Source organism: Sminthopsis crassicaudata, chromosome 6 (genome assembly GCF_048593235.1).
Source record: "Sminthopsis crassicaudata isolate SCR6 chromosome 6, ASM4859323v1, whole genome shotgun sequence".
NCBI classification, from domain to species: domain Eukaryota; kingdom Metazoa; phylum Chordata; class Mammalia; order Dasyuromorphia; family Dasyuridae; genus Sminthopsis; species Sminthopsis crassicaudata.
The window spans coordinates 195,197,906-195,211,708 of record NC_133622.1 but is presented as its reverse complement, the minus strand read 5'-3'; positions in this window follow the sequence as shown (position 1 = coordinate 195,211,708).

Here is a 13,803-nt window from a genome sequence, read left to right as displayed (position 1 = left end):
TACTCAATCATGATTGGCTCTTCCATCTACTTTCTTCTCTCCCCCTATGATACTGCTGGAAGAAATCATGAAATTGTTTTGGCAGGGTCCAATATAAGTGTATGCTTTTGAACCTCAACTGGGCCCTTCCTGCTGCTCAGCCATCCTTTAATTCATCCTGAAATCCCGGCCATGATTGTACCAAACCTTTTCTTTTCTAAAGTATCCAACTTCCTCCCTCTCCTTTCTCTTAGGCAACAGACAACCTCAATTCTTCATTTATTGAGAAGGTTGAGCACATCTGACTCCATTAGTTCTATAAGCCTCTCTGTGTTATCATCCATTCTTCACCCTCCCAGTTTCAAAGGATGAATGGCCCTCTAGATATCCATTGCTCTTGATAATAATGCATTCATCGTGGCATGAGATGCCTTGCTATGGATATTTTAGATGGAATTGGAGAGGGAGATTCACTTTACAGTTACATATAAAAATAATGAGATGCCTCTAAAGAATACCAAACACAGTAAACTTAGGAAACTTTCTGTGGAAGTCAGGTCCATTTTCTTTTCACCCCTATTATTTATGTCAGTATTGAATTCTAGCTGTCCCACTTGCACGTCTATTTTCACTTATCTCCTCAAGTTTTTTTTTGATCTTGGCAATAATGGAACTTTGGCTTCAGATGCCACTTTCCACCTTTGGCCCCTCATCTTAGCTATCTAATGAACTCTACCTAACTTTGCAAGTCTTGCCTCCTTCCTTGCACAGGAATCTTTTGGTCAAGGGTGTCTCCTCTCTCTCTAATGAGGGCAGTTTCAGCCTGCATCATGCAGCCTTTTCAGCTTCAGCTCATGGTAAATTTCATTCCTGGTCTTCCCCAGGGAAAGTGCTGGGAGAAATTCTATTTTTTGGCAGTTTATTTTTTATCAAAGCTTTTTATTTACATATGCATGGGTAATTTTTCAACACTGACCCTGGCAAAACCTTGTGTTCCAAATGTTCCTCTCCTTTCCCCTACCCCCTCCCCTAGATAGCAGGTAGTCCAATATATTAAATATGTTAAACTATATGTTAAATATGTATACCTATTTATACAATTATCTTGCTGCACAAGAAAAATCAGATTTAGAAGGAAAAAAATGAGTAAGAAAACAAAATGCAAGCAAACAACAACAGAAAGAGTAAAAATGCTATGTTGTGTTCCACACTCGGTGGGAGAAATTCTAAACCTTCTTTCTTGCTGAGGCTAATTGCCTCCAACTATGCCATTAACTCCATCTTCTCTATTCTCCTCTGTACCTTTGTTTAATTGTCTCTTTTTTCCTTTCATCATCAATTTTTCCATCTCTACTTGCTCTTTCCTTCTAACTACCGGCCTCCTTAGATTTTCTCTCAATCCTCCCCCTTGATCTTTCTTATCTCCTGCCAATCTCACCATCCTTTCTCAGCTCTTCCCTTCAGTTCTAAGTTTCTAGAAAGAGAAATCTTTCAATGCTTCTAATTCTTCACTGTCAATTTCTCCCAAATGCCTTGAAATCTGACTTTTGTACTCACTATCCTATTGAGATTAATTTTCCTTTTTAAAAATTTATTGAATAAAACAAGCATTTCTAAAACATAGTATAATAAAAAGACAATTGAATATGAAACTGCAAATCTGCTGTGTACAACTTACTATTCTTTTTAGCTATACAATAAAGTTATCATATACATTTTTTTCTTCCTTTTCTCCTGCCTTAGAGATGACTACCATCAGACACATATAAGTATAGATTTGCAAAATTATTCTTTACATACTTATATTTGTCAGTTTTTCTCTCTATCCCCAGTGATCTTCTGATTGCTAAATCTGATGACATTTCCCCCCACTGGCTTCCCCTTTGACCCTTCTGTCGTATTTTGCCCCATTGATAATATCCTCCTCCCAGATTCTTTCTCTTACTTTGCCTGATACCATAATATTATATAGCAACTATACTATACTATACTATTATAGTAACATTCTACTCCTCTAACTACTCATTTTTTGTTTCCTTTATTAACTCCTTATCTTCTTCCTCTTCCTGACTTTCTCTCTGTATATTTTCTGTCTATACCCAAGGATTTATGAGACTTTCTCCCTTGACATCTCATCTACTCTATGGTTTTAATAGTTACTTTCAAATTTTCCCCAAAGTTCTATATTTACAACTATTCCTGCTTGAATGTCCCATTGCCATCTCAAATTCTACATGTTTAAAACTGAACTGACCTTCTCCCCCTCAAACCCGTTCTTCTTGTTAATAGCATCCTCCTCCTCCTAGTAACTCAAGCTTCTTGGAATCACCTTAGAGTCTTCCCTCATTCTTGATCCAACACATCCCATCAGTTTTCCAGGCTTGTCAGTTCTACCTCCAAAATCTCTCACACGTCTAGCCCCTTCACTTTCTTCTTACTGCTACTCCTCTAGTTTATTCTTACTACTTTTTATTTGGACCATTGTATAGTAAAAGACTAAGAGATCACAGATAGAAAGCAGCATCCAGGTTAGAAGCAGGGGGCCAGTAAAAAGATCAAAAAAATAATTTGAGGAGTAAGTAAAGAAACATATTCTTGGGACACAGCCTGAAAGGTTTGACAGTCAGAATAAATATAAGTTTGGACTCTCAAATCCATTCCAGCCCTGTGATTCTGTGATTCTGTGATTCTGTGATTCTGTTTTTCTTTCCTCTTGAAACTAAAGCCTAAGGGGAAGATAGGGATGCAGAGTTCATAGCAGCACTTAGACACTTTTTGTAGGTGAGTAGTAATTAGTCACCAGCCAGGATTCAATGATTATTGCTGAGAATCAGGCCACGTAATCTGATAAATGACTATTAATGAGTAGGTGGGCTCTCCATCACAATCTGCCTGCCTATACTGGGAGACTCTTGTTCATGTCCTGTCTTAAGTTCATTATAGTGAGTCCCCTTAATTGCCTTCCTCAGATCTCTTGATAATGCGGGTAATAATATCCAAAACCAAGCAGACTGGGATTCCTTTGGTCTCACCATATCAGCCCACATCTTTGCCTTGTCCTATTTCTCCATTCTTTACACAACCATTTCTCCTGAACAGTTCTTTCTTGATAGACATGTTTCATCCTCACTATTGCCCATCAGAGGACTACAACTAGAATTCTTTGGAGATTGTGGTGTTCACCGAAAGGAGGCCATTTAGAAGCCGTTAATGACTAACAATGGTTTAATGGATCATACCTGCAGTAGCATTTGCATATTAACAGTGGTTTATTCATTCACCCAAAAGAGTGAAATACCAACAGGGGAATTTCAGCCATTATAACCGCCAGTGGGGGAGATGTTCAGGGACTTTTCCAGGCTCTCTCACATAACATCAAGCAGACAGATGCCTAGTCTGTCTATACATACAACTCCCTTAAAAGAAGACCTGCCTCCTGCAACAGCCAGGAACTATTCCAAAACTAGAAGGGTTTGTAGAGCAATTTGTATATCTCTTCCACCAGAATGTCATCCTTTGAAATACCAAGCTAATTAACAGCCCTTTTGATCTTTTAAATGGATTTATTGTTGTCTAAGAATTTTAATGACCATACATTTTCTTTAAAAAAAAAAAACAACCTAAAACAAAAACACCCCACAACCCAAACCCTCTAATTGCAAAGTAAGAGATGTGGGTTATTTGAGATTTCAAAGTTGCTTAATTACCAAACTTCTTCTTCAGCAAAATTTAATTTGAGAAAACAAAGAAGAATATCTTTAGAAGGCATGCTATTTTGCCAGCCTGGAAATTTTCCATTCACAGGAGGCATGTGTATTATGTCCTTGGACAAAATGGTTGGGCTGGGAAGCATTAGTCTGCAGGCAGCTTGAAGCATCTGTGAGCTGCATGAAAGTAATGGAGGACACAGAAAAGAGACTGAAATTTGGAAGAGCTAGGTTTGACATGGATTTGTATGTGACATTGATTGAATCCCATCCCTTTATTTGGCCTGTCTCCCTATCTTTAACATTTGAGAATAAAATTGGTTGCTTTTTAAAAGCTCTCCAACTCTGATATTCTAGGAGCCATTGTTAAAGTTTTAATCAGCCAGGATAGCTTGTTGAAGGTTCATTACATATATAACCCTGATATGCACATGAAAAGGAAGAATATCGGGGCAGCTAATTGGTGTAGTGGATAGAGTACCAGCCCTGAACTCAGGAGGACCTGACTTCAAATATGGCCTCAGGGAAAGAGGGAGAGAGGAAGGATGGAGGGAAGGAAGGAAGGAAGGAAGGAAGGAAGGAAGGAAGGAAGGAAGGAAGGAAGGAAGGAAGGAAGGAAGGAAGGAAGGAAGGAAAGAAGGGAGAGAGAGAGGGAGGGAGAGAGAGAGGGAGGGAGGGAGAAAGGAAGGAAAGAAAGGAGGGAGAGAGGGAGGGAGGGAGGGAGGAAGGAAGGAAAGGAGGGAGAGAGGGAGGGAGGGAGGGAGAAAGGAAGGAAAGAAAGGAGGGAGAGAGGGAGGGAGTGAGGGAGGGAGGAAGGAAGGAAGGAAGGAAAGAAGGAAGGAATGAAGGAAGGAAGGAAAGGAGGGAGGGAGGGAGGAAGGAAAGAAGGAAAGGAGGGAGAGAGGGAGGGAGTGAGGGAGGGAGGAAGGAAGGAAAGAAGGAAGGAACAAAGGAAGGAAGGAAAGGAGAAAGGAAAGGAGGGAGAGAGGGAAGGAGGGAGTGAGGGAGGGAGGAAGGAAGGAAGGAAGGAAAGAAGGAAGGAACAAAGGAAGGAAGGAAAGGAGGGAGGGAGGGAGGAAGAAAGGAGGGAATGAAGGAAGGAAAGAAGGAAGGAAGGAAGGAAGGAAGGAAGGAAGGAAGGAAGGAAGGAAGGAAGGAAGGAAGGAAGGAAGGAAGGAAGGAAAGGAGGGAGAGAGGGAGGGAGGGAGGGAGGAAGGAAAGAAGGAAGGAAAGGAGGGAGAGAGAGAGGGAGGGAGGGAGGAAGGAAGGGAGGAAGGAAGGAAGGAAGAAAGGAGGAAGAGAGGAAGGAAAAAGAAGAATATTCTCAATATTGAGATGATCTACTGATGGAATGGGCTGCCTGGAATGGTGGTGAACTTTCCATCTCTGGAGGTATTCAAGTACAGTAGTAGATGTTATAAAGGAAATTCCTGTATCTGGAGGGAGATGTGTGTGTGAGATGACTTCTGAAGACCTTTCCAGATATGTGAATACATGATACTTAGTGCAAAAACAATGAAGGAGGAAGCAGAAAGGCTGGTCCTGTTCTGCTATCTTCTCTCTCCAAAAATGCATATACTATCCAAGTAGCCCATGCTTTGTGTGGGCTGGAGATGAATATCTAAATGTGTCCTCACCCTTTGGAAAACACCAGGCTCATTGTCTCTAGAAATGAAAAGGAACTGAAGAGGAAAGGAGGTGAAAATGCCCTTGGATGACATTTCCAACGTCAAAATCTGTCTTTAGCACAAGCCGACCTTCAAATCTTACTGACCAGAATCTACAGATAAAAGGGTATGGGCTCACACATCAACCGCCAGAATTCTCTCCGGAGCAGGAAATTGACCAAGCCAGGAAGGAAAGATGCAGCCCCATTTAAGAACAAACAAATCCAGAGTAAAAAAAAAAAGCCAAACCAGCAAATTAGCTACTGATCTGAAGGCATTTCAGAAAGCCAGAGGCTGCTGACAGTGCTGACTTTGCTGCCTTAACAAAGCAGAGAGGGCAGTAGTGACAGGGATAGAAACAGGCAGCTTAGGGAGGAGATCAAGCCTATGAGCGCTGCTGTAAATGAGAAAGAAGGATGACAGTGAAATGATGGATGAGCATCCCTTTTAAGGCCCAGAGGCTAACATTTACTGGGAGGAGTAGTGATGACAATTCAGTACTCCAGTCACCCAGATTTAAATCCTGTCATCTCTGATCCTTCCCCTGCCTCTCTCTGTGTCTCTCCCCAAACCCTATGACATCCAAAGAATTTCCAAGTCTTGATTTTACCCTTTCAGCATCTCTGTCATCCTCTCTTCCCCTTCTGCGTCTGCCTACTGCTCTCAACATCTCTTCTCTGGATTATTATAATAGCTTCCTAACTGCATTCCTGCTGCCAGTCATCCTCTCATTTTTAAAAAATACGTCTTTATTGATGGCTTCTATTTTCTACATCATCACAGTTATCTTAGTATCTTTCTCATCTCCTTCCCCAAGAGTCATCACATATAACAACAAAAATTTAAAGAGGAAAAACCCAGCACAACTGATCGACATGTGGAAAAAAATCCAAAATCATGGGCAAACTCCTACCTCCACAAAGGTGTAGGTTGGGGGGTGGTGTTCTTTTATATTTCTTCCTTTGAATCCTCTTTGATTTTGTTATATTTGCTTTTGCTCCTTTTTTATGTGTGGGTTATTTCCTTTCCCACTGTTGTTGTCATTGCATATATTGTTTTCTTGGCTCTGCTTACTTCATTCTGCATCAGTTTGTGTAGATCTTTCCGTGCTTCCCCATATTCATCACTTATACAAGTTTTTATGACACTATAATATTCCATTACATTCAAGTACCACAATTTGCTTAAGCCATTTCCCAAATAAAAACATTTATTTTGTTACTAATTTCTTGCTATCACAAAAATATAAATACTTTGGTATATGTGGGAATTTTCTCCTTATTGATGGCTTCCTTGGGGTAGGAGCCCAATAATGGAGTCTCTGGTTCAAAGGGTGTGGAAATTTTAGTCATTTCATTTGCATAATTTCACATTGCTTTCCAATATGGTGCTATCATTTCATCAATAAGATATTAGTGTGCCTAATGTCCTCCATTCTTCATACAGCTATCTGAAAGACAGTAGCATTTATATAATGCTTTAAGGTTCACAAAGAGCTTTACATATAAGATCTCATTTGATCCTCACAACAACTCTATAAGGTAAGAACTATGTTGCCCATTTTACAGATGAAGAAACTAATGTTTAGAGAAGTTGAATGACATTTATTTGCCCAAAGTCACATAGCTCACTGGAATTCTAACCTAAGTCCTCTGACTCAAAATCCTTCCCCCTTATTATATGATCTTCAGTGGCTCCCCATTGCCTACGCAGAATAAAATACAATATCTTTATTTCTCATTTAAAGTCCTATTTAATCTGCTTTGAACTTACTTTTCCGGCTTTATTTTCTATTATTTCTTTCACAAGCTCTGTATACCAACCAAACTCGACTATGAGCTTTTCCCTGACTTTTTCTTGCCTTCTTCTGTCTGTATGCATTTATTCAGACAGTGTTTAGAATGCACTCTCTTCATGTTTTCTCATCCCTGAAGTTTTCCTCTTTCATATTCCACCCATGGGAAATTCCCTTCTCAAAGTCCTCATCGCACTTTACCCAGGACTCTCTCCTGCATTTATCATGCCCTTCCTTGGAGCAGGTATTTGTGTATTCATCTCTGCCGCTTCTCCCTTCACAACCCAATTAAATTGTAAGTTCCTTGTGAGCCGAATCTGTGCTGCAGCTGTGTCTATCTTTGTCTCCCCGGGGCTAAGCATAGGGTCTGGCACGTGGTAAGTTCTTAATAAATGTTTGGGTAATGGAATTAGTGACCAAATGGAGCCTAGATGCAGGCTCTCCAAGCTGCAGATGGAGCCTGCCTGTTCCCCGCTCGCTGATGCGGGTCTAACATTGTAATCGAGGCAGAAATTTCTGTGCTGAGCTGTTATGGCTCCATCTGGGCACATTCTGATGGAATTGTCCCCAAAGAGAAAGGATAGGGGAGTGTGTGTGTGTGTGTGTGTGTGTGTGTGTGTGTGTGCGCGCGTGTGCTCATCACAGCGAGAGAAGGTTTCTTTGATGAAAAGGTAGAAAGATGGATCCTTTCTCTATCCTCTAGGACAGAAAAAAAAAATGAATCTCCCCACATTTTCTTCTTAACTTCCATTTTGTTTTATTTTCAAATAGAAAACAATTCTTTTCTCTCTCCCCTATCCCAACAATTAGAGAACACAAAATAAACCCAAGTCCTTGAAATATCTCCTCGTGCATGGTACCTTTGGACATCGAGGTAGACTCATTACAGAGTGAGAGCTTTATTGATTGCCCTCCTGATGTGTTCCTAATAATCACTTCTTCCCTCGCATCTCTCTCCATGCCTGTCCCAAACATATATGGTAGACTAGTGGTTAGCCCATTTCTAAGGATGGGGGGAAAGCTTTAGAGGCAGGAGAACCAATAGAAAAAACCAATAAGCTGCTTAACCAAGTCATTCCTAAGGGACTCAAGTCTGAATCAGTCTGGAGAGCTTGACCATACGGAGCCATTTTGCTCCAATCAAGCCTTGATAATAGTCCCAGACCGTCACTCCAACATTGATCTCTCCTCATTGCCTCTCACTCTGAATTCTCTCTATTCCCCATCACCTCAGTCTAGACCATGACTCTTTTACAACTCTGTTGTCAATTCTATTGTATCCCCACCCAATCCTAGCCCTACAATCAGCATTTATATACCTCCTCTATTCTGCCTACTAGGCTAACCGTTGCTTGATGTCTTATGGGTCCATCTAAGAGTTTCTGTGGAGCTGTCCTCCCAACTTTTAGGATCCCAGTGTTAAGTATTTAAGATCCTTCTATTCATCTTCTGCCTTGCACTCAGACCAATTAGTCATTGTCTCCTATTGGCCTAATAAAACTCATTTTCTGAAATGATAATATCTCCATGGGGCTGCCTATTTCCTCAAATCACAAATCTGATGAGGCTCCTGATGGGGAGGGAGCATTATATTTTGTTCTTTCCTGCCATTTCTCTTCTCCGGTTAATTTTAATTTCAGGGTATATTGCTCCTGAGATAATTGCATGCTGTCCAACTTTGGGTATGAGAAACTAGAATTCTTTTTCTCTAATAGTTATTTGATAACAAGTTTCTGATGGTAATTGGTTCCCAAGATACACTTTGTTAATGTAAATTCCTAGGTTTCAATGAGACCAACTTAATAGAAGGCAAATGGAAGTGCATTTCCATCTCCCATTAGACCTCTTTAACCTCTGATTCCTCAGGGACACTGGCCATATGTTGCATCTAATGAAACACCTTAGGAAGGGTTCATCATTTTCTGACAAATAGAGCACAGAATATTTGTGTACCTGTCCCCCTTTTTTCCATACACAATGTCACAGGAAAAAGTCAGACCTTTATTACCTCTTGCCTGGATGATTGTAGCAGCCTTTTAGTCTCCTTGCTTGCAATTTCTCCTTTTGAGGCATTTTATTAAGAATACTGATTATCCAAAGGACCTCTAGAAAAAGACAACAATTACGAGGGGACTGGAGACCATATCCTATGTCTGGGGTATTTCAGTTAGATTTTCTCAACACACTAATAAATTTATGAGCGTGAGGAGAGATGAATGCATAAAGAGCTAGCATACAAGGCAGGATGTAATTGTAAAAAAAAAAAAAAAAAGAAAAAAGAAAAAAGTCTCCTGGCAAATACTAGGTGAAAACTGGGGACACCAGGCTATGGGAATGGCAACACCAGCAGAGGGCAGTGTGCACACTGTTTGTGGGGAGCATTCAGTAAGGCAGAGGGGATGACCCGAGAGGAATTATGTCTCCCCAGGAAAGAAGAGTTCCTGGGTGGGATCATCTCTCCAGCAGAGCGGAACGAGTGCCCAGTCCCAGGAGAAGGCCCGTGGACAACGTCACGCTCTCCTCCCCAGCAGAAAGCAGTCAGCAGACTATGGGAAAATCGATCTCAGTGCTGAGAAGTTTATTGATGAATCTATTCCAGCAGGACTCAGATGTCTACATCAGCAAGTGATCCACAGACTCTCTGGAGGTGTCCACTCCTGGAGCAGTGGAGATGAGCACAGGATGTGGGGGCATTTACAGTCAGGGGGCAATGAAATAGCTAATGGCTTTACACAACGCCTTTTCCCCCAGGAATGACAAAGGTAGGCTACATAGAAGTATTCACACCAGAAGTCAAAGGCTCATTGGACAATGGACTGTGTGTTACTAACGGTGCAAAATAAAAGATTCAGGTTGTGGGGTTTTTTTGTTTGTTTGTTTGTTTGTTTTTAATGAATAACATCATTAATTAGGTAACATGGCTTTGGAAAATTGAAAGCAAGTCGAACTCAGTAGCTCTAATGTCCAAGTCCAAGAATCAGTTGGGTGAAACAATTTTTTATTTGAATTTTATATTATATCCAACAGCAAGCACAATATTCTGCACACAGTAGGTGCTCAATTATTGTTGTCAATAGAGCGAATGAGACTGGAATGGGGATGGGGCATATTCTCCCTTAGGAGCCTTCTATTCCCCTGACTCTGGACTGACTGACTTCCTCCAGCTCTGTCTGGTACAGATGGTATCTCTCATTGGCATTGCTGTCACATCTCCAGCCGGCTAAAGTGTAATTTGGGCTCATGCATGAGAATTTTGGTTGAGAAAATGAACAGGATCTGTTTTTAGCCATTCACTCTGGAACAGAGATATTGTAAAATGCACAAGCTATAGCTTGGGGCTCTTTGTGGGCAGAGGGATAACAGGCCTTATGGATCCCCACCCAAGATAACCTGTATTTCTTAGACCCTTGCTTATAATACTTGTGTCTCTTGAATCTCTACCTATAACTTTCTTTGTCTCTTGGAACCTTGCCTGTGCTTCCTTGTGTCTCCTGGATTTTCCATCTATGACACCTGCCTGTGACAATTTGTATCTCTTCCATCCCTTCTATGATTTCCCAGGGCCTCCTGAACTCTGGCACCTGATACCTACTGACTCTTGGATCCTTTCCCACCGTACTTGGTTTCTTCTAACCTTCAGTGATACCCCGTGTCTCTTAAAGTGCTCTCCTTAATGTTTATCAGTGGAAATATGAAAGGAATAGGCAATCAGATTTAAATGAATCTATTTAAAATATACAACAAAATAAAAACACCTTGATAATAGAGTGAGTTACACAGGAATGCACCAGGAGAAATATTCTCTTTCTCTCTCTTTTTTTTTTACTTAAAGTTACACTAGATAGGGTCTCACCAAAAAGAAAATAGAAAGTCATTCACTGTACAATGTAAATCAGACACAGGAAAGCCATTTATTTTCCTGCTGTACAAAAGAAATACTTAAAACCACAGGACCCACAAGCATTAATTTAAAACATAATAAGCAGCAACAATAACATTACTGTTATGTTCTCACAGGAAGCTGAGACTTAAACAGAATAACACAAAGCAGTTTGCATTACTGCTAAATTGACATTTCATAGTTCAACTCAGCCCTGCCCTGTGCAAACAACTTCTTCCAGGTTCATGTTTTCAAGCAAAAAAAGACAAGAGTTGAACTCCTCCCCATATTGGTTACATCCTTTCTATGCAGAAACTCTACTTCAGTCAGCTCTAAGGGAGCAAACGCTTTCATCCTCCCCGGACTGCCTCCAAAACTGTTTACATTCATCTCAGGATGATTGTTTGCTCAATTATTTTCAGGAAAGAAAATCCATCCCTACTATGTAGAGGCTTAGACTCAGCCATTTTAGTTAAGTCCTTTCTTAGTTTTCATGCTATTAGGGGATGGGAAATATATAGCTCCTTGCTCCCCTTTCCCCCCCAAGACTTTAGAGGAAATCTTGTGAAAGAGAGCTGCTTGCCACATGGGAGAGTCAAAGGAAGAAAGAGAGCCAGTAGCTGTCTGTCTTTTAAACAGATACAGAGTCTTCTCCTGCCCCTGTCACAGTGCTAAGGCATCAATAAGGGGATTGCTACAGCAAGTCTGTGAGCACTGTGCCAGCACATGAGGTTGTTAAGAAGCAGGCAGAGCAGCTCTGAGCACGCTCTATGGGACCCCAGTTCATTAATAAGGTGTGAAATTCTCAGGACAGGGTCAATTATTTGACAAAGTTAGAACCCACCTTGTCCTGGGTACCAGTTTCCCCTTGACAGTATGAAAGACAAGATGAAGTTCTCAGTTGGTTCCAATACCAGGGCTACATAACCTTGAACTTGGCCTTTAGACAGAATTGGGTGGAAGATCTGGAAAGCGACAGAGGTCAAACAGAGAAGAGAGCCGAGTTCCACAAAGACATAGATTCCATTCCTGCAGAGCATCCTTTGCAACTGATTACCTGAGCCCTCCAGGAAACAAAGTAGCCCCAGGAAGAGCACTAAATGGACGGAGCAGAGTGGACATGATGGAGAAAACAGGGATCCCACAGCCACTTGGCAGCTGTGGGGAATGACAGCTACCTTCCAGGATTATTGTGAAGATCAAATGATATAATTGTAAAATGCTTAGCACTATGCCTGGCACATAGGGAGCATGAGGTAAATATTAGTTATTATTATGACCTTGAAGCTGCAGAACAGAGAAAGTCATGAGCCAAGAGAGGGATTTTGCTCAAGTCACTTTCAATCTGCCCTTCTTCAAATCTGTCTTAAGACGCTGCCTGCAGCTCTCTTTTCCATGTCATATTTTCTGCTTGTGCTCTGGCTTTTTGTGTTTGTGTTTCCTCTCCTCAACTCTATTAGGGATAGATTTTTTTCTAACAAGAAGAGGGAGCCATCCAAAAGAGACTTCATTGACCAGTTTAGATTTTAGAAAGACAGAGGCAGCACAGATGAACACAAAGGAGTGAGAGGGGTTTGTAGGAAAGCTATTGGGAGCACTGAAGCTCCTGCTAGGGAAGACAAAACCAGCTTTTAAAGCTATATTGGAAGAAGGGAGGGAAAGAGGGAAGGAAGAAGGAAGGAAGAGAAAGAGGGAAGGAGGGAAGGAAGGAAGGAAGGAGGGAAAAAAGTAAGGAAGGAGGGAGGGAAGGAGGGAGGGAAGGAGGGAGGGAAGGAGGAAGGGAAGGAAGGAAGGAGGGAAGTTGGGAAGGAAATTTGCCAATTTATGTGAAAAAGGCTTTGGTGTTTAAATAGACTCCAAGACCATTGGTCAAGAGTAGAAGAAGGCAACCTGAAAAAGCTATTGAGACTTTAGACTGTGTTAAGAGAGACAATGTCTAGAATCAGGAAGATGCTGATCTTGCTGCCCCCTGCCCTGATCAGACGACATCTGGAGCATTGCTGTCAGTTCTCAGGGCTACCTTTTAGGAAAAACAATGACAAGCTGGAGGGTATCTGAGATGTTTCTTGAAGGCAAAGATTATTTTGTTTTGTGTTTGTATCTCTAGTACCTAATACAAGGATCTGTCATATACTAGGTGCTTAATAAATGCTTGCTGATTGAACGATTTGTCTTAAGCTCTCCCCCAACTTGTCACCCGACATCCTTTGTAACACTGGTTAGATCATGTGAGAGTCAAGGTGGCCTTATGAATGGAACTCTGGGAAATTCTCCTAGGGAACTCCAGCTCCTTCGGTACCGCTGAAGCCCCCAGCTACCTTCTTTTCAAAAAGATGCACTATTTCTGGGAGAGAGAAAAAAAGCAAACTATTTTATAAGGCCTTTGAGAAGATCCCTGAGAGGAAAATTTCCTTTTCTGTGTCCAAGCTAGAGGCAGGAGACGTCACTGCTCTGTGTGCTGGGTGCCCTCTGACTTAGCCAGCTGGGCCCATTGTCTACCATGGCAGCTGCTACTTCACTCATCCTCTCATTTTCCTCCATCAGCAAGAACACACCCATTCTCAGGACAGCTGGCAGCAGAGCAGGACAGTATCTGCAGCAAGCTGAGAGCACACACAATTTTCCCAGGTCAAGTTCACATTGAAAAAAAAAAACTGGTGGTCCATCATTTTGCCTTCAAAAACTTCCTTAAGGAATCGAGGGCATAACTTTGTGCCAAGCATGCACAAATGTGTGTATATGTACATAGATATGTACCTAGACACAAATCTACAC